At 38.0% G+C, this 22,596-nt stretch overlaps 1 protein-coding gene across 1 annotated transcript in view; it reads right to left on the bottom strand.

The window, feature by feature from the left end:
• LOC145670315 (putative divalent cation/proton antiporter TMEM165) overlaps nt 1-22,596 on the bottom strand; it is a 151,098-nt gene that overhangs the window by 115,968 nt on the left and 12,534 nt on the right. The gene's annotated exons all lie outside the window — the stretch shown is intronic.

The following is a 22,596-nucleotide window of genomic DNA, read 5'->3' as shown; positions in this document are numbered from 1 at the left end:
CGTGCGGCTTCTTTTCGGGTTAATGTAAGTCAAGCGTCCATCCGTCTCATTCTTCGTCACCGAGGTTCCCTCCTCGCTGGTCTAGCGCCTAGCCCGCGCCTTTAGTGCATGGGGTCTCGGGTTCGATTCAGTAGCGATTAAAAATCAGCAGCGTTATTTAATTAATATTTTATGTCATATATTGCCATTTTTAATTATAAATGCAAATGTACCTTAAAATATTTGTCATAGAAATCCGAGCCCTAATAATGTCTAATTGTACACTGCCAACACTTGTCTTATTCCACTCCTCTATCTCGTCTCCTTTGTTCATTCTGTTCTCTCTGCTTTGTTTCTGATTGTAAAAGTGCACTCCTGTCGTACACAGATCAATTGAAATTGGCTAATCTAGACCATTTACTTGCTATTGTGGGACTTATCCCCTATCCCAGGAATATGAAGCCCTAACAACACACATGCATTTAATATACATTTAAGTAAAAATGAAAACAATGAAAATGAAAATACAAGGGTCGTTCAAAGTTGACCGGGACTTTTATTTCTTCAGAGGAAACAGCACAAGAAGCACCAAACTATGTCAGCTTTTCAAAGTATTCTCCGTGCACGTCGAGGCACCGTTGCCATCGTTGTGGCACCTCCCTGACTCATTTGGCGTAGAAAGAACTTGGTTGTTGTCGTAGCCACTGGAGAACATCGTTCCGCAGTGCTTCATCTGTCATGAATTTCTTCCCTCCCAAATGGTCTTTAAGGGATGCAAACAAATGATAATCACTGAGGGCTAAATATGGGCTGTAGAGAGATGGGGCAAAACTTCCCAGCGCATTTCGGCCAGAATTTTTGTTGTCACGTTGGCCATGTGAGGGTGGGCATTGTCATGGAGAAGAATGAAATTTCCAAACAACATCCCAGGTCTTTTCTTGTGAATGGAATTTTGTACAGCACCACTCAACAATGTGGAGTAATACTGGGCATTGATTGTGCTCCTTTTGTCTCTAGGGATGAATTGTGCAACCATGTTTCATCACACATGATGATGGATTGTAACAATTCATCACCTTCGGCTCGAGTCGAAATCACAGACCGCCATGCATGTCTACTTCTGACCAAATGTCAGCTGGCGCGGAACCCACCTTGCACAGATTTTGCGGAAGCGTAAGTGGTCATGAACGATTGTCTCAACACTCCCGACACTAATATTCACGTCGGCAGCAATATCCCACAGTTACTCGCCGGTTCTCAAGAATCATTTGCTCAACACGTGCCATATTCACTGGTGTCACTACAGTCGGGCGAATGTGTCGATCTGCTTCATTTGTCACCAGCTCCCGTCCTTCACGAAACTGTTCACACCATTCGCGCACTCTTGTCTGTGACATCGATTGTTCACCATACTGTGCTTGCAATCTTCTGAAAATATCGGCTGGTTTAACTTTCTCCTTCACAAGAAATTTGATTACTCACCGCTGCTCCACAGCTACAGACACTGCTTGCCGCTACGTTCGCTGCAACTGCTGCGCATGCGCCAAATACGTCATGTTGAGCGCTAGTTACTCGAGAAGGAATACACTACGTCACCCGCAAGTTTCATCATGATCCGATTATTTATCGATTATTTACGTACGAAAATACCGGTCAACCTTGAATGACCCTTGTATTTTTAGTTTAACGTCCTATGTGTATGTCCTTTTGGCTAAAGCAAACAGATGATGCTATGAAAATAATTTTTGTTGAACATATGGAATCGAACCAGGGACCAGGTGCACCAAAGGTTCACATCCTACCCATTAGACTAGCGGGGAGAGTTCCATGAGAATAATGTTCCTATCTGAATAAACACAATTTCTTCATACGCACTAATTGTACGATTATTGTAATTTAAAAATAGATTACATACTTTTGTTTCAAGTGTCAACAAAGACTGCGGATATCTATGGCACTTCACTGCCCTCATTTCTTCGAAGGAAAACGTGCAGGTAACATTCTCAAATAAAATAAGTAGTTTACAGATAACTATTATCAGAACTTATGTTTACTTATCTATCTGATTATTATGAATGTAATGTTAGCGAAGCCGCCGATTTTTTACGCTGTTTATTTATTTTCAACAAGAACGTAACCTTCCTCAATACCCTTGTATTTGGTCTAGGAATTAATTCGTGCGGTTGGTACGCACACATTGAAGCTGTAGTACAAACACAAAATACATAAAGACCTTAAGAAAAATATTGTCCATCGCTAGCCACCACTTTCGCCCATCTGTCAGGCAATGTACGGATTCCGTGGCGAAAGAAGTCCTCATCCTTGGAAGCGATCCAGTCAGAGACCCATGTTTCGATATCTTCTGAAGAAGTAAACCGCTGTCCAATCAAAACGTTGTTCATGCAATCGAACAAGTAGTAGTCCGAAGGAGCAACGTCTGGTGAATACGGCGGGTGGGGTAAAACTTCCCATCCGACATTTTCTAAATAGGTTTTGACCGGTTTTGCGACATGTGGGCGAGCGTTATCATGTTGAACAATAAGTTTATCATGTCTGTTCTCCCATTCTGGTCGTGTTCTGGCCAGAGCTTGCTTCAAACGCATTAATTGTCGTCGATAACGTTCTCCATTCATAGTTTCACCCGGTTGCAACAGCTCATAGTACACCACACCTTTCATATCCCACCATATGCACAGCATAACCTTTGCACAGTGAATATCTCGTTTTGGTTGTGATGGACCTGGTTGACCTGGTTTCACCCAGGCCTTTTTTCGTTTAGGGTTCTCGTAATGGATCCACTTCTCATCACCCGTAATAATTCGATGCAGAAACCCCTTTCTGCTCTGTCGTTGAAGCAGCAATTCGCAAATGGTTTTTCGTCTTTCAACGTCTCTGTCTTTCAATTCATGTGGAACCCAATGTGACATCTTTTGAATCATTCCCATGGCTTTCAAGCGTTTGGAGACTGTTGTTTGATCAACGCCTAGTGCTGCTGCAAGTTGTTCCTGCGTTTGACACGAATCCTGCTCGAGCAATGCTGTCAATTCTTCGTCTTGAAATTTTTTTGGCTGTCCAGCTCGCTCTTGGTCTGCCAAGCCGAAATCACCACTTCTAAACCGTGCAAACCACTTCTGACACGTTCGCTCAGCTAGAGCATGGTCACCATACACTTCCACCAAAATACGATGACTTTCAGTCGCACTTTTCTGCATGTTAAAGTAATGCAGCAGGACACCCCGCAAAAACACTTTATCAGGCACAAATTGCGCCATGTTCACTTAACTACAAACTGGTGTTGTTGACGCTTTAATCCACTGCCCTATACTACGAACGATACGCGATGACAGGGGTTTGCAACACATGCGTGGATACACGGAACTGTGGGACGCTCCGTTCGTTGCGCCATCTCTTGTCCACCCGCACGAATTAATTCCTAGACCAAATATTTCCTTCGAATGCGCTTTTATTAATTTATTTTTCAAAAATACTTCTGTCAACAGATACGCGTAACTGATCATTTAGAATTGTTTTTGGACAAATTATGTTAAGGGTCTCCGACTAGTTCACCCACACTCCAGAATTTTAGTGAATAACTTAAAGGAGGGTCATTCCATGTCAAATCACCAACGGGAGGTTGCTCGACCATCAGGTTTTATATATATATATATAGGGGCGGTTCCAGGATATGATCAAGGGAGGAGCTAAACCATATTTTGCCGTTTTATACAGTGTAAAGCAGGATTGAAGCCCATTTTATCCAGTGTATATCTGAGCGTCAAGGGGGGGGGGGGCTATACCCACTATAGCCCTCCTTGGATCCGCCACTATATTATATATATATATATACAGAATGTCTCAAAAGTCCCTAACATACGGTAACTTATTATGAGTTACAACAAAATGTAAGAGGGGAAACCGTCTCCAAATATGATGTTTTCAATCTAAAGTGAAGGAATTTTTTAAACGGACGAGCCGTTTAGACTGTATACTCTTTATGCGCCCAGCGTTAAATGAAAATGCAACGTTGCCACTTAACTGGACCCACAACATAAGTAAATGAAGTTACTGCTTTTTCGCTAGCATGCTGAAGGCCAGCCCCCATTTCAAAGAGTAACTTCATTCACTTATGTTGTGGGTTCAGGTAAATGGCAAGGATGCATTTTCATTTAACATTGCGCACATAAAGAGTGTACAGTCCAAACAGCTCATCCGATTTAAAAAATTACTTCACTTTAGATTGAAAACATCATATCTGGAGAAGGTTTCCCCTCTTACATTTTATTGTAACTCTGATAATAGTTACCCTATGTCAGGGACTTTTCAGACACCCTGCACAAGGGTTACTACAAAAGCCACGGCGACTATTTTTTCTATTTACGCAAACGAGGGCGAAGCAAGACATTTTCAAACACAAATGGAAGGTAAGTATACGGAGTGTTTCAAAACAACACCGACAACGTTTGGGAGGTGATTCTTGACACTAGTGTTGCCACGAGACGAGACGAGACTTCAGGCTGTATCGTCTCGTGCAAAGCATGTCTCGTCTCTAAAAAATGTGTTCGTCCCGTCTCGTGTCTCGTCTCGAGAGGTTCTGTCCCGTCTCGTCTCCTCTCGTTTTGTCTCGTAAAAAATATAGCAGCATACCATGGGAACGAAAGTAAAATGTAGCAGGCTGCACGATGCTAATCAAGATACAACTAAGTTACAAGTATTACCCAGAACACACAAGACAAGAAATGTCACGGTAGCTACACCGTGAAGCCTTCACCTCTGGTGTATGTGGTAGTCGGTTCGATCTCGATTAGTGCCATGTGAGCTTTGTGGTGGACAAACATCGAATGTGTGTGGGGGCCGCGGTAGCTGTGGTAGAGCGTTCACCTCTGGTGCTTGGGGTCTCGGGTTCGACCCCAGCCCCCGCCAAATGAACTTTGTGGTGGACAAACACCGTGTGCGTGGGTTTTCTCGGGGTTCTCCCGTTTCCTCCCACCATTTTATTTATTTCTCATCATCACCGTCTCCTTTAGCCTAACCGGCATAACCGTGGGACGTAAAACTCGAATATTTCATTTCATTTTTCGAATGTGTGTGTTTTCTCGTAGTTGTTTCTTCATTCCACTAATTTTCCCATCGTCATCCATTCGGGGTGGGCCAAAGTTGCCTAAAGGTCTTAAAAATAAATTCAAATAAGCTCACACGGCAAGAACAAATAGTTTACAAGATAATATATCTCTGCTGTTAGTTGTCTGAGACTTCTCGACCCTGGCTTTTTTTTTTTTTTTTACATTGAAATTTGTTTTACCAGTTTCAATACACGAATATACAGTAAATTGCTCATAGGTACGTCGAAGATGAAGACACTAATGTCAAATAATGTTTACACGACAAGCAAAGTTCGATGTAAAGGTGTCTCCATCCCCGACACTATCGTATACTATCAGCCCACTTGCTTTATAGTGTCTGTCTATATATATATGTATATATGTATATGTATATATATATAGGGGGAGAGAGAGAGAGAGAGAGAGAGAGAGAAAGAAAGAGAGATGGAAATATATATATATATATATATATATATATATATATATATATATATATGTTCACTTTGATTTCATATATTTCAGCCTTTAGGTTTCCATACCAATCCAAAAATACTTTCCATTTTAGCATGTTTAGATTTGTTGCAATTATTTTTTTATATATAAAAAAAAGCTGGGAACCAAATAATTTTATTGAGTAATGGAAATTATTTGATTGAAATTTTATATGTTACTGCACAGTAAGCTCTACTTAAAGTGCCATAGTAATGGGAGCTGAACGACACATCGGACCAAAGAATGCTTGGGGCCAGTCTTCACCTCCATGGTACAAATCTGTTCCCATAACCGCGGGGTATGTGCCACTATATGGTGGTTGCCCCGTTTGTGTAACAAACTCATGACAGTACACCCAGATTAGCTAGTGGTCTAAAAAAGAAGTTGATTTTTGGGTGGCCATTTTGGATTAAGGTTTCTTATATTGTCGTGATCTATTTGCAATCATACAACGTACATCTTCATACCAAGCCGAGCAGTCTGCGGCGATAGACCATCGGCTTGAAGGCCCCGGGTTGAGTCCCGGAACTGTCATGTGTATGGATTTTAACAGCATTTGTTTTTTCGTATTGTGTCAGGGGGCGAAATCGTACGGGATAAAAGGATTTCAGTCAGGAAAAATTGGAGAGAATATCCTCCCCAGGATACTTTCATGGGAGTAAAGAATTAGTAAAAATATAGGATATACATTTTATAGCAGGTTTAAAATTATGGTTTGGGTATCATATTTCTTTTCTGATAATTATGTTCTTCAATGTTCGAATTTTGATCATTCTCATGATATTTTCTGCTTTCAACGGAGTTCCATGAATATTATACCAAATGTTCTTTACACTCTGTAAGAAACCATTTCTGAAGATAATTTAGGTCCTATTGAATATTATTCACTAGGAAAGGAAAGTATTCCCCTCCTGTCAACATAGAAGCAGAGGGCAATTTCGCACTCTGGTCAGATCAAACATTTCCGCGTAAGAAAACGAAGGCCTCCCTGTAAAACCTCTTCACTTAAAGTGTTATTGTTGGTATCATAAATTTGCTGAAAACAAACAATTTGAAGGGTTCCTCGATAACATCTTTGCTTTCTTTGTCCTTCGCCCGCCTTCCAAACGAAGAGGTGAATTTTACATGACTACTGTATAATAAGCAGCGATTGGTAAAATGGTAAAAGTGTGTTTTTATGTGTATGTGTGTGTGTGAGAGAGAGAGAGAGAGAAGAAAAAAAATTAGTTGCAAGATGACATACTTCAATTGCCGTTTTCGGTTCATATAGCAAAAAGAATACCGCCACCAGAGAATAAAGACAAGTGTAGTCTGTTCTGTTCTCTTCCGCCATCTCAGCCAGAACTTTCCACTACAGCCTGTAATGAGTGGTGTAGACCTTATCCAGTTTTCAAATTGAATAGATGGTGGTTGGTAGTTCGGTTACTTGACCTTGTAAAAATCTTCCCTGTCTTTGATTTTGTTTCTCATCATTCCAGCCAGAAATGAAAAAAATGATAATTCCTCAGTTTATAGCAAGGGGAATTGTTGACAAGACATTACGGATGATATTCATGGAAGCTCATGTATCACGATTGTTTCATTCAATAGACAGAGAACACTCTTCTATGAAGGCTTTTCAATATGTTTTCTCACAAAGGGGATTTTCCTTTTGCAATCTATATGACCACTGGCAATTTCAATCTTGGTCATTCCCGCCAGCGTCTTCATTTTCGAGACGTCTCGTCTCGTCTCGTTTTCGAGACGGGACAAGTAGTCTGTCTCGTCTAAAAGGGTTTTGTCTCGTCTAAAAGGGTTTTGTCTCGTCTCGTTTACTTCACGACTCGTGGCAACGCTACTTGACACGAAGATAAGATGAAAAGTATAGAACAATCTGGGTGCACAAATGCTTCCTTGCGGAGTTATAGGCTGTCGGAAACATGAAAAAATGAACTTTAATGGTCCATTGCTCCAAAACTATGGGATCTACCGTAGTCGGGTCAATACTTCACTTAGGAACTAATATGTGCGCTATTCAAAAATCCATGTTTCAGAATCCTACTGTATTCATGCAACAATTTTTACAGAGGGAGTTTGGCTACGAGCATATAATTTGAAGTACTCATCAAATACCTCTATTAAAAAATTGTTGCAGAAGTACCGCAAGATTTAAAAAAAAAAATGATATTTGGATAGGGCATACTAGTTCATAAGTGAAGTATTGACCTGACTACGGTAGATCCCATAGTTTTAGAGCTATGTGCCTTTAAAGTTCATTTTTTTAATGTTTTCGACAGCCTGTAACTCCGAAAGGAAGCATTTGTGCACCCAGGTTAGTCTATATTTTTTTGTCTTATCTTGATGTCAGGAATCACCTTCCAAACGTTGTCGGTGTTGTTTTGAAACACCCTGTATATGTAAACATTACATGTAGCACATTCCCATCAAGATGCGAGAAAAAATAATATAACGAATCATTCGTTTTTACCACAAATTACATTTCAAACCATTAAAACTACAGTTACAACTATGCGTGTGTGTGTTCAGAAATGTCTCGTGCGATGGAGATGGGAAGTACCAGAACATAACTGTAATTGTACTTGTAAAGGTAAGTAATGTTGGAGTTTGACGTAAAATGTATACGAATCGAACGATTCATTGTTTATTTTTCTCGTGCTATATTCTGATAGGAATATGTATGTTCATCTTACTTCCCTCATGTAACGTTTACACATGTGTTAAACTTCCATTCGCACATTTCAGAATTTCTTGCCTCGTTCTCATTCAAATAATAATAATAAAACTTGCCATGACTTGCGGTAACCCTCGTATATGATGTAACTAATTAATGTAACGAACGTCGGGAAGTGATTCCTGATACCGAGATAAACAAAAAAAAAGAAAAGAAAAAAAGAAAAGAAAAGAAAAGAAAGAAAAAGCAAAAAAAAAGAAAGAAAGGAAGAAAGAAAGTTCTATGAACATATAGCATATTGGAAATATTGACCGAGTTAGCGAGGGCCGAAAGCGTAGAAACAGTAAGTTTGAAGCGGTAGATATCGAAAACCAATAAGCTTAGACATGGTGGCTATAAAGTCTAGCCCTTAGGGGATCCGGGGTTTTGGGGGTATTTTTTAGACTTTCAGTCAAGCAGCTACTGCATCGTCACTGTTTACCCTAGGATCATGGTTCATACCTCATTCTCTTCAGAATGGAGCTGGCCTTCAAATTGTACCACTTGCATGCTCATACCATATGCCAGGAGAGGGAAAAATGATGTCAAAGGGAAAATTTCGGAGAATTTTTTTCCACACTTTGGGCCCCTCTGGAACGGCCCTGCGTGAACGTAGAGATCTCAAAAAAATCTGATAAATAGTACTTGGTATACTGAATGTGGTGCCAAATTTCAAGTTTATATCTTGAATACTAAGGCCGGAAGAAATTTTATCAAGAATTCCCACAATGCCCCAAATTACCGCAAAACACCATGATCTCAGGTAAAATTTCCTGAGACATCTCTTATTTACCCTAGGACTATAATCCGCCAATCATTCTCTTCAGAATAGAACTGCCTTTCAGGCGATACCATTTACATGTCTCCAGCATGTATCTAAGGCGGGAAAATCCGAAAAAAGGGATTTTTTGGTCTAAATATCCCTTTTTTCAACTTTTAGCCCCTCTGGACTCCCCCTGTTTTAACGCAGAAATCTGAAAAAATCTGTTAAATACTACTCGGTGGACTGAATGTTTGTGCACAATTTCAATCTTCTAGGTGCAAAAATAAGCCCGCAAAAAAAAATACCGAAAATGTCCAATATTCCCCCATACAGTATATTTTGATAAAAATTCCCTGATACATCCCTAATTACCCGAGGGTCATGTTTCGCCCATCCTTCTCTTCAGAATAGAACTCCCTTTCAGACGGTACGACTCACGTGTCTCCATCATGTATCTAAGGCGGGAAAATCCCGAAAAACGGGATTTTTTGGTCTAAATATCCCTTTTTTCAACTTTTAGCCCTTCTGGACCCCACCTGTTTTAACGCAGAGATCTGAAAAAATCTGATAAATACTACCAGGTGGGCTGAATATTTATGCACAATTTCAATCTTCCAGGTGCAAAAGTAAGCCCGCCAAAAAATATATATACCGACAATGTCCCATATTCCCATATACAGAAGGATATTTTGTAAAAATTCCCTGTGACATCTCTAATTACCCTAGGATCATGGTTTGCACAACATTATCTTCAGAATAGAACTGCCTTTCAGGCGGTACCATTCACATGTCTCCATCATGTATCTAAGGCGGGAAAATCCCGAAGAAAGGGATTTTTTGGTGAAAATATCCCTTTTTTCAACTTTTTGCCCCTCTGGATCCCCCCCTGTTTTAACTCAGAAATCTGAAAAAAAATCTGGTAAATACTACTCGGTGGACTGAATGTTTGTGCAAAATTTCAATCTTCTACGTGCAAAAATAAGCCCGCCAAAAAATAATGAACATAGGCTTAATAAAAGAAAATATATATATATTAGAATTATGACATCATCACCTCCTATGTCTCGACGCACGAAAGTGTGAAACCATACGTAAGGTCTTCTACAATGCCTCTAGACTTGAAAAACAAAAAAAAAAAAAAAAAAAAAAAAAAAAATAACAAAAAAAAAAAAAAACCGGACGAAAAAGCTCAAATAGGGGAGTTATAACGCAATGTACCATGAAACACCCGTATGGTACAATTTGTACCACAGGATCCTCAAAGGGCTAGACGTAGCGTTGCTCTCTTTCTCTCTCTCTCTTATACACACTCACACACACACACGTGGTGCTTGTGTTCAAGACGCAACAGTACATGAGTCCGTTGAGTTGATTTTGAGTTTAACGTGCCTTTCAGCAGCGAAGCTATATGAGACGGGATTTACTGATTAACGCGGAATCCGAACCACATAAGCTGCCGCCGGGAATCGAACCCGGGTCTCCCACGCCAGAGGCGTGTATGCTAACCGCTTAGTCACGAAGGAGTTCAACATGAATTCGGTCATTGTGCTGCGAGTGTTGAATAGGACAAGTAGCAGTGTTCTACTATTTACAAATGAAAAGAAATGTTTGAGTTTAACGTCCCATAATTATGCCCGTTAGGCTAAGGGAGACAATGATTAAAGCAAGCGAATGATGGAAGAATTAGTGGAATGAAAAGTGGGAGGTAACAGGAGTACCCCGAGAAAACCCACAAGCACGATGTTGCCCACCACAAATTTACCTGACCGGGTATCAAACCAGTCACCCCACGCACCAGAGGTAAGCGGCCTACCATTGAGCAAATGTGTCTCCACAAATTGGTTTATTGACTTCCACACAAAGTGGATCATCAACAGAAGTTCCTGAAAGCAAGTTCATGTAAGAGTTTGATATATGACAATCAATTTCTTTTTTCTTGAATAATGAACATCATTGTACAGTAGATAATGACCCAAAAGAAATGCAACCCAAACTTTGATCGAGTGTATTTTTTGAAGTAAGAATAATTTTCACATGATTTTCAAATAAGTTAGCATTGTCTATAGCAGCGTTTCCCAACCGGTGTGCCGCGAATGTGCCGCTGGTGTGCCGCGAGGAGATCGAAACAACATTATTAATTCTATAGCAATAAAATTGCAAGACATTGGGAAAAAATGTTGTAATGGACCGGTTTGATCCATTACAGCGTTTTGTGTTATTTCTCTGTTTGTACCCTTATTCTTACCAAACTGATCTTCACAGTAAAAGATGACGTAAAGTTTATCTGCACCATTGAAGTGCTGGCAAAATTGACAGTTAAATTAATGCCTGTTTTTTAATTCTTCTTCTTTGACAGTTGAAGTTTGATCTTTTTATGTTAAAAAAAAAGAATAGTTATGGCATGTATAAAATGGGTGATTGAAGTGTATGATACATACGTTTACATATAAATTGGTAATTTTATGTATTTTGTTTCTGGACGTACTGTAATAATATAAATAATGTCCAGCTAAATCTAAACGTCCGGAATCCATAAGGATTCCGTGAATGGATCCTTTCCTCTTATTATCATATACGTATGATTCATATCATATCAGGAATTTAATTTTGTATTAGGTCAAACATATAGCGATAGCAGTCACAGTTGTAACATCGATTCTCAGGTGCTAATTCTTCTGTATAATGCGTTGACTTGATCCATTAATGTAATTTCATGTGTGATGAGCTTCATGTTGTTAGAGGAGATCATTTATGATATATTCTGCGATGATGATGATTAATTATAGTAGATATAAATATTTGATGAAGTGGATCAATGAATAAAGATATGAAATAATAGTTATGATAATTATGTATATTGAATACTTAAAATGATGATTCTCCTTAGGCACTTGACGGCTAATGGCGAAAGTAAACATGAGTTGTATGTCACGCATTTTCTTAAGTGTATCTTAAGCGTCTCACCTGTTATTATTTAATCATAATTCGCATCAGAAACAGTTATCGCCCTTAACCTAATTGGAGCTAAATAAAAGTGATCCGTTGTGTTAAAAGTTGGTTGAAGTATTTTATTTTCATCTTTTGTAGATTTCCAACCATAAGTATTCCTGATATGTTGCAATGTTTCTTCTTCTGGCGTGGCTTTCCTGCGTAGTGCAACGTATCTGCAGTCTACAGTCCGATGCTTGTAGCTGATGAAATTAATCACTTTGTTATCTGGCATATCATCAGCCAACGAATACAAGCAGTCCAGAAATAATAGCATTACAATGTATATTTGTATTTCACATTACTATGAACCTCTACTATCAATCTACAATTTTAAGTTTCATGCTGTGTTACTTTTCTGTACATTTTTAATGTTGAAAAAGGTATTTGTTATAATTTTTATGACCATTATCGCTTTTTTATTGTTGCAGTCTATTTCGTAACTTGAAATTTTAAAATATCATTCAATCCTTTTGCAAAGCAAACATGCATACAAGTTACCTACATTTGTGCTTTAAAAGTAAAAGAGATTTGTTTCTTCGTTCGTTATTTAGTGATCTTCGTTCTTAGTGAAAGGTTGGATACAATTTTCGATAAAGTGTATTTTTAAAAACCTGAGTTCTTTTTATTTCATTGCAATTGTTTTCTATTTTTAAATTAGAATGAAAAATAAACATAATGATTTACCACGGGGGAAAACCAGTGATCCAGCTTTCTTATCTGTGAAAAGGATATCAGTAATCACAGAAAAAATTGCCACTGTATTTTATATTTACAAATATTAATAATAACAATATCTATATGAGTGTGCCGCGAGAATTCAAGTTACACCTGCAGTGTGCCGCAAGTTGAGAAAGGTTGGGAAACGCTGATCTATAGAGATATTTTGAGAATAAAACCAATGAGACAAATCGTAACTTTGAACTGTTTAAACGACCAGACGTGTAATCAACCAATTTACAGATTACATATAATCAATTGCGAGAAACAGAAAAAAATTAATCGCGGTAATTCTTAATTTAAATGTTTAGTATATATTAATATTTATCAGATGGGGCAAAAATCGCATGTTGTTTTGCAGCGTTGACAGTTATAAAGGCTATTTTTTACGCATTCAAAAAAAAAACTTTTTAAAATAAAACTGCAAATTCTGGCAACAATGTTCTAGCAAAAATACTACCATAGGTGTAAGATTTCCTCGCACATGTTCGGCAATGTGATTTTTCAATAAAATGATAATCTGTTTTTCTGCAAATATATATATATAGGCCTATATATGATAAAATAATTACCTGCAGCTGGCAACCCGTACTGGCTTGAAGAAAGGAAGAATGAACTTTACATTAAGTGTGCAAAGTGGCTCCCACGTTCTTGGAGACAATTTTACACGTCCTATCATGTTCCGTGAAACTTTCCGAAGGGTATCTGGTAATTTTTGCCACTTCTGTTTCAATGTTTCTTTGCAACTATCCTATCGTTCTGGGGTTGATTTCGTACATCTTTCCCTTCAAGAAACCCTCACAAAAAAATCAAGCGATGTTAAGTCTGGAGAGCGGGCAGGCCACAAGTTTTTGGAACCTATGCGATCACCAGAGAACTTTTGTAACATTTATTACGTTTCATTAGAGGTATGACACATGGCCTCATCTTGCTGGAACCAACAGTCTCGCTCATCGTCTTTTAACAAGGAAATAAATTGCATAATTAAATCTCGATAGATAACGCCATTCTCAGTTGTATTGGAAAAGAGATGACCTTAGGATACGTCTCGTCGTTGCATTATCGCACACCACACACCGATCTTCTGAGGATGAAGCGGAACTTCATGTAACACATGTGGATTCTCGGTGGACCAAAAACGAGGGTTCTGACTATGTATGTAAACATTCAAATGAAACCAAACCTCGTCGGTGTAAAGACCTTAGTAAATGTTTAGCAGAAGGGGTCCAGAAGTACGTAAAAAATACAAAATTTACGGAAGAAATGGAAGAAGCAAGTATTTAGACCTAACATAACGTAATCAAATCAAAATTAAACTGAATTAAACTAACTTAAACTATCCTGAACTAACTTAATATTAATACAAAGAAATAAACAAAATTCAACCATTTTCTTCGAAAATTATCCTGGACTCCTACACTAATATAATCTAATATAAACTAACCTAACCTGATCGAAACTAACCTAACCTGAAGTAGCCTAAACTAACCTAATGTGAACAGAAACGACCGAAATTGTAATATCTTTTAGAAAAAAATAGCTGGACCCCTTCTGCTAAACATTGTCCAAGACCTTATCCAATATATCTACACCATTATCTCTAATTAAGGAATTGAACAAATAACAGTACCTCACACATGCTTCATTATTAGTCTCCTATACTTCCTGTACAGTTAGAATTCTGTATGGGTGCATATTTAACTTGTGCATGGCTCTGTGAGCGGTAGTTTTACGTAAGCCAGATTGAGCTGCAAGTTTTCGAACAGACTTCCATGGAGAATTTGTCATTCGTGCCTCTACATTGTGAAGGGTCTCTGCAGTTAGTACTGTAAGTCTTCCTGGGCGAGGCTTGTCACAAACAGAACCAGTCTCACGAAATCGTCGCACAATACGCCATAATTTGCTTTTGTCTGGAACTATTCAGTTGGGAGAGATTTCTTGAAATCATACTCTAACCGCTTTATACGGATAAGTTAGAGTACTCACGGCCTTGTAACAAAACCAATGTCAATAATCAACGCAACACAACAAAATAAACAATGAAATTCGATATGTACCTGACCTGAAGTCAAATTCTACCGCGAATAAAGGAATACGTATTTCTCTCTCCGCCAGTAGAGGTCGCCAGATACAGATGAGTAATTATTTTTCATTGTAAAAAAATCAATTTATTATTTTATTGATAAATCACATTGCTCAACATGTAGGAGGTTGCAACACCTGTGATATTATTTTTGCTGGAACACTGATGCCAGAATGTGTTACTTTATATATATATATATATATATATATATATATATATATATATATATATATTCTGAATACGTAAACAATAGCCTGCTTGATAACTGTCAACGGTGCAAAACAACATGCAGTTTTTGTCCAATCCGATAAACGTTGATGCGTACTAAACATTTACATTAAGAATTAAGGCGATTAATTGCTTTTCTGTTGCTCGCAATTGATTATAAGCAATTTGCATTTTTTTTTTTTTTAATTACACTTCTGGTCATTTAAACAATTACTAAAATTCAACGTTACGATTTGCCTTAGGTTTTATTCTCAGAATATCTCCCTAGACAACGCTAACATTTGTCACAAAAATCGTGTCTGTGTCTTCAAAAAATATACTCGATCAAAGCTTGAGTTGCATTTCTTTTGGCACACTATGTATTTAACAAATATAACCGCCAAACAACACGCTATCATAGAAAAATAGCAATATTTTAATGGTTTAATTTGTAAATTTTGAAATGAGCTATATAAACACAATGTCACACACATTAAAGTTTTCTTTTTTTATTTTTTTTAATCTATTAATGATGAAAAACCTCAAACTTTTGTATCCTAGACGGATGTAACGAAAACGTCACGCTTCAAATTGAATGTACCTGTAGTGTCAAATTATATTTTGGGAGGCGCGGAGGCTCAGTGGTAGAGCGTTCACCTGCGGTGCTTGGGGTCACTGGTTCGATCTCAGCTCGCGCCGTGTGCACTTTGTGGTGGACAAACATCGTGCTCGTGGGTTTTCTCGGGGTTCTCCCGTTTCCTCCCACCGCTCATCATCACAGTCTCCTTTAGCCTAACCGGCATAACAGTGGGTCGTAAAACTTAAAAGATTTCATTTCATTTTCATTTTTTTCTTAAATTATATTTCGAATGTTCCTACAGTGTAAGTTTGGTTGTTTTTTTATTATTATTATAACTCTACTGAGTTAATATATAAATAAAAGCAACTGTGAATAACAGTAGTTTAATCGAAAGATTACAAACACAGAACTTGAAAAGATTGCACGTAAAAATGTACAACATGTTAAGAACTTATAGTAAACTACTAAGTAGAAATGAAAACATGCAGTATGTGGGGTAGGAAATATTATCCTGAATTCACCCTTTCGAAACTGTCTTTTTTTTTTTTTTTTTTTGTGCACTGGGAATTAAGAAAAAAAATGTAAACTCAATAAAATGAAGCGTTTCGGATAATAAGGGTGAATTCAAATTATACGAAGCATTTCGAGTAGTGTGGGTAATTTCAACATGCTAAGTCGATATTCCGAGTTCGCCTCTATTATCTGTAACGCCTCGTATAAACGACACTCACTCCTTTTTACAGCAATACGGAACCACTGGAATTATTTGACCAATTAAAGAACAAATTCTTAACGGTATTGAATACTTTGGCCATCTTTGTTTTTTTATTATTATTATTATACTGATTTTTATACGGAATTATTATTATTACGAAGGCTGTCCAGAAAGTCTCAGACGTTTTGGCCTATCGCAGCAGTGGATCAGTACGCATCCAGCTGTGGTAGCATCAGAACTGTGATGCTCTTACTGTGCTTCCTGAGACGTCTTACAATGTGTGCTGCAATAGAAAATCCGCCTCTCGTGACGTGTGTTCTGTGATTAGGTTTTCGTCTGCAAAAAGCCAACGCCAATTGAAATCTATCGCCAACTCTATGAAGTGTACGGACATAAAATAATGAGTGAAGGCCGAGTGGGGCAATGGTGCACTGATTTTAAAAATGGCCGTTCCAATGTTCTCGAAGAGGACCGCAGTGAGAGACCTAAAGATATACCACATTGACTTGATCCCTAGTCTTCCGTTGCAAGCGCTGATATCGGCTGAAGGAATTCCACTCGCTTTCTCTCGCTTAGCAACAGCTGAACCCTTATTGGCTCAACGCGTGGGTGTGTGAGGGTGTGAGCTTTAGTTAGCAATTTTTGCCACGGCTCAAGACATTTTGGCAGCACAATAGCCTTGTGTTTGATGAACTGGTGAGGCAAATCGACGACAAAATTCGTGCAAATCGTCTTTTCACGATTGCGGAACTTGCTGAACATTTTCCCAAAATTTCACGGAGTTTAGTGCACGAAATTCTGGTGAAAAAGCTTGGGTACCACAAATTTTGTGCTAGATGGGTTCCGAACCACACAGTCCGGATTTGGCCCCCTAACAATTATCACATCTTTCCAGCGATGAAGACATGGCTCACTGCACAACGCTTTCATATTAACGCCGAAGTGTGTGCCGATGTAAGCCAGTAGTTCAAATTGTAGACGGCAGACTGACACTGCCATGGTATGTTAAATGTCTTAATTTGCATGGTGATTATGTGGAAAAATAGCTTAAGGGTGTACCTTTCAAACGTATATAGTATAATTTGGTTTGTTCATTTTGTTACTTTTTTTTTTAATTTCAAAACTTCTGGGACTTTCTGGACAGCCCTCGTTTCAACTAGAATTTTATAGTTTGACATTACTGATTTCTTCTTCAAATTATTTAGATGTCTCTGACTTCGTGGAAATTAAATACTATTAAATATATAATGCTAATATTTTATAACCGTATTCAATTTAAGTAATACTGAAAATTCACTTGAGAAAGAAACAAACGAATAACTCGACTCGAAGGAGAAACCAGAAAAATCACACCATTAAAGTTCCAGTTAATTTCAAAGAAAATCGAAGAAAATGTCCCATATATCAATGGACTTTAAGAATGAACATGCGTAGATACTGAAAATCGTCAAGAAATTTTCTGAAATTACACGAAGGATTTTTTTTTTTTTTAATTAAAAACTATTACTCTCGAGCCGCCACGAGAAGTAATCACTTCCTTTTGCTGTTTTGTCACCAGTGTACTACAGATAAAGTAAAACGATTCAAATGTACAGTGAACCTTCGAGTCACGAATTTAACCAATTTCGTAAGGCTGTTTGCGAACCGAAAAGATATTTTTCCCTTTGAAATTACTGTAAATACAATTAACACGTTGTTGCCACATAAACATATTTGGTCTAGGAATTAATTCGTGCGGTTTTTAATAAAAATTGAAGCTTTATTTCAAAAACAAAGTAAATCAATACGTTAACAAAAATATTGTCCATCGCTAGCCACTACTTTCTCCCATCTTTCAGGCAATTTACGGATTCCGTGTCGAAAGAATTCCTCATCTTTTGACGCAATCTAATCAAAGATCCATTTTTCGATATTTTCTGAAGAAGTGAACCGCTGTCCAATCAAATCGTTATTCATGCAATCGATCAAGTAGTAGTCAGACGGAGCAGTGTCTGGTGAATATGGCGGGTGGAGTAACACTTTCCATCCGACATTTTCCAAATAGGTTTTGACCGGTTTTGCGACATGTGGTCGAGCGTTATCATCTTGATAAATAATTTTATTATGCCTGTTATTCCATTCTGGTCGTTTTCAGGCCAGAGCTTGCTTCAAACGCATTAATTGTAGTCGATAGCGGTGTCCATTAATAGTTTCACCAAGTTTCAGAAGTTCATAGTACACCACACGTTTCAAATCCAACCATATATACAGCATAACCTTTGCACAATGAATATCTCGTTTCGGTTGTGAAGGACCTGGTTCACCTTGCTTCACCCAGGCCTCTTTTCGTTTAGGATTCTCGTAATGAATCCACTTCTCATCACCAGTTACAATTCGATGCAAAAATCCCTTCCTTTTCTGTCTTTGAAGCAGCAATTCGCAAACGGTTTTTCTTCTTTCAACGTCTTTCTTTTCAATTCATGTGAAACCCAATAAGACATCTTTTGAATCATTCCTATGGCTTTGAGACGTTTGGAAACTGTTGTTTGCTCAACTCCAAATTCTTCTGCAAGTTCGTCCTGCGTTTGACACGAATCCTGATCAAGCAATGCTCTCAATTCTTCATCTTCAAATTCTTTTGGCTGTCCAAATTGCTTTTGGTCTTCCAAGCTGAAATCACCACCTTTAAACCGTGCAAACCACTTCTGACACGTTCGCTCAGCTAGAGCATGGTCACCAAACACTTCCACTAAAGTATGATGACTTGCGGTAGCACTTTTCTTCATGTTAAAGCAATGAAGAATAACTCCCCGCAAAAACACTTTATCAGGCACAAAATGCGCCATTTTCAGTTGAAGAAAAAATGTTGTTGTTTCCGCTTCAAGCAACTGACATATACTAAACAAGATGCTCAATGACAGTAGTTTTCAACGCATGTTTGGATCAACGAAACTATGGGACAATAAGCTAGTTACGCCATCTTTTGTAAAACCGCACGAATTAATTCCTAGACCAAATAGTATTTATAACTGAAGGTACTTCTTTACACTTTGGGCAAATACTTCAGCCAGCCACTTCATAAATAAAATCCGCGTTACCCATGCCTTGCTATTGGTCCTCCACATTACAGGCAGTTCAGCTTTTAACATATTTGCGCTTTACGATAAGAGGATTTTCAGAGTGGTAGACACGAGGTGGTTCGACCTTACGTACATAGAATTGACAGTATGGGAGTGCGTGCACATTCATACCCACAAATATTGTTCACGTGCCGAGGGAAAAGTTGTTAACCAAATTTGTTCGAGAACTGATCTGTTCGTCAGAAGAGGGTTTCGTAAACCGAAGTTCCACTGTACATTTATTCAATTTTGGTACAGCGTCTAATTTTACTTTTTCCGACTTTGTCTCTCTCTACTCCAGAATAACAAATATTAGGTGAGTAAAAAGTAATCAAGCATTAATAAGAACAAATATTAGGTGCGAAAAACAACGTGACAGCGATTAGCAAAATGATCATGGCATAAAAGCCGAATTTGTTATAATTATATTTGTTTAAAACTAGTGCTTAAATACAAAATAACATACCTTATCTTCCTTTTTATACAATGATGTCTAAAAAGAATAATTGAACCAAATGAGAAAATTGAAAAAAAAATGTCACGGACAATTTTAGAGCTCTAATTATTAATTGAATTTAAACTTCAATTTGTATTAAGTTTTGGATTGTCATATGTTTGCACACTGCGAGCTAAAAGCGTATAATTCGCTTTACGCCAATTTTCTCTCACGCAATGTACACTACTATATCGGGTGTTCTAAAAATGGCGGCCACGGACCACAGAGGACGATTCTGCAAGCCAAAATAAAGCGAAAATGTCATATGATGGTATGCCCTCCGGGGTCCCCTTCAGCCGCTATGGCGATTCAAAATTTCACAATGTGGCAACGTCGCAGATTAACTTGGAGCCATTAGCATTACTCTACGAATACGCCTACAACAAGCAGTTTAATCAATTGGTAGAGTAATAAGTGATGCTAGTGTCAATCAATATCGACTTTGATTGCCACCTGGAAAGAATCGATATAACTATTTGATAGATTGGTAGTTTATTTGCGACGTTGCCACATAGTGCAATTTGTCTCCAGACCATGACTCGAAAGGTCATATATATATATATATATATATATATATATATATATTAGAACACCCGATATATCTGCAAGTAAACGGGAGTCCTAAGAGTAGAAAATTAAAAATTAAATGACAATAAAAAATAAATACACACAAATTATTTACTTACCCAAATATATAAATACATTAAGAAAGGATAAGCTGAAACTAAGTTCTTTCGGCTTGCAAACACTTTTAAAGACTTAAAAAGATATCGATCACTAGCCACTGTCTTCTTTAAAAAAAAAAAAAATGGAACGATGTAACTCGAGTCCTATATTGTATTTCTTTTAATTCATTCTCTCCATTTTTTTTTTTTCGGGTGTTCATGTACGCATGACGGGAAGTCATGTTTCAGCTAAACGCAAAATAAATTCCTCGTCATGAACTTTTGTCAACACCCACCTAACAATGTTGAATATGTACTTACTTTTCTTTTCAGGCTATTGGTTTATACCTGATATTATTTTCATGGTATGGGGGGTGCGTGGCTCAGTGGTAGATCGTTCATCTCTGGTGCACGGGATACGTGATTCGATCTCAGCTTGCGCCAGGTGGGCTTTGTTTGTGGTGGACAAACACCGTGTGCGTGGATTTTTTCAGGGTTCTCCCGTTTCCTCTTTCTTTCTTCTACCATTTAATTTATTCCTATCATCACCCTTTCCTTTAGCCTGTGCAGCATAGCTGTGGAACATTAAACTGAAAGATTTCGTATCATTACATATTTTTATGTTTTCTTTGAAATGAACTAAAATTTTAATGATTTAATTTGACTAATTTCTTCTTCAAATCTATACAATGTCCCTTACTTCAGTGTTATATTTATATAATTTTAAAGCCTATATCATAAAATTGAAAATGACTATGTGACTTTATATCTCTTGAACCACCCGACTGATCTCAGTCAAATTTTCAACATAGATGAAGTTCGGGCCTGGGAGTGTCTTTTATTATTCACTTTGAAGGTGCAACTTAGGGTAGGGGGAACATATTTAAAAATAATCGAAAATGACCGATATTGCTGTCGAATCCATAGTTCCCGGGGTCGCTGAGTTGAAGTGTCACTTCCGATCCCGTTTACATCCATATTCTGTCCCGTAACTTGGGGGAGGTGAGATAAATAAAATGGTCAAAAATGACCAATATCAGAGTCCAATTCATAGTTGTCGGAGTCCCTGAGATGAACAGTGACACTTCCGATGCCGTTTAAATCTAAATTCTGTCCAGCAACTTGGTGGAGGAGGAGGGAGAAGAAATATCAGAATGGAAAGTAGGCCTACTCAATACCGTTAATAAAATATGTTAAACGGTAGAAGTAGGAAGCTCGCTGCTTTTCTAAGGAAACACTATAAGCAAAATCCTGGAAAATGAAAGGACGAAAGCGTCATATGACGTGATTTTAGCCCATACGTAATTGTATGCAGATTAACGTGTTAGTAGTGTCACAACTATTCCATGCGGGAGAAGGTACCGGTCCTTGAGAAAGCACTGGGATTATGAGAATTTTCTATTCGAAACCCATCATATAGTGTTTTCGGTTTTCGTAATTCCTGTACTTACATACAAGAACGTGAGCAGCAAGTCCATACTAAAGATATACCACACTGACTTGATCCCTAGTCTTCCGTTGTAAGCGCTGTTATCGGCTGAAGGAATTCCACTCGCTTTCTCTCGTTTAGCAAGAGCTGAACCCTTATTGGCTCAACGCATGGGTGTGTGAGGATGTGAGCTTTAGTTCGCATTTTTACCACGGCTCAAGACATTATGGCATCACAATAGTGTTTCTTCATTTTTTTTTTTCAGGTGGAGAGGGATTATCGTATAAAAACGAAGAATACATATTAAAATCTAAGACTAACAATTCAATGTAGTCTTCCTCAGAATGACTTGGCTACTCCCTACTAACAGTCGAAATGAAACCAAACAAATATGAATCTTCTTTTGCCAATCGAAATCTTTCTTCAGAGCAAAAGTACTAAATTTTCTGTGTGCGGTTGCCAAAATAAGAAGTGTGGTTAGGGGGGGGGGGGACTGATTCTGCTATTGGCAAACAGAAAGTGTATGGAAGTGATAGATCCACGTGCAAACCGTTCGGTTCCGCTGTGGCCTT

Source organism: Thermobia domestica, chromosome 14, assembly GCF_964235325.1.
Source record: "Thermobia domestica chromosome 14, izTheDome1.hap1.1, whole genome shotgun sequence".
NCBI classification, from domain to species: Eukaryota; Metazoa; Arthropoda; class Insecta; order Zygentoma; family Lepismatidae; genus Thermobia; species Thermobia domestica.
Note: the sequence above shows the minus strand (reverse complement) of the source record. Positions and strands in the feature narration are given on the sequence as shown.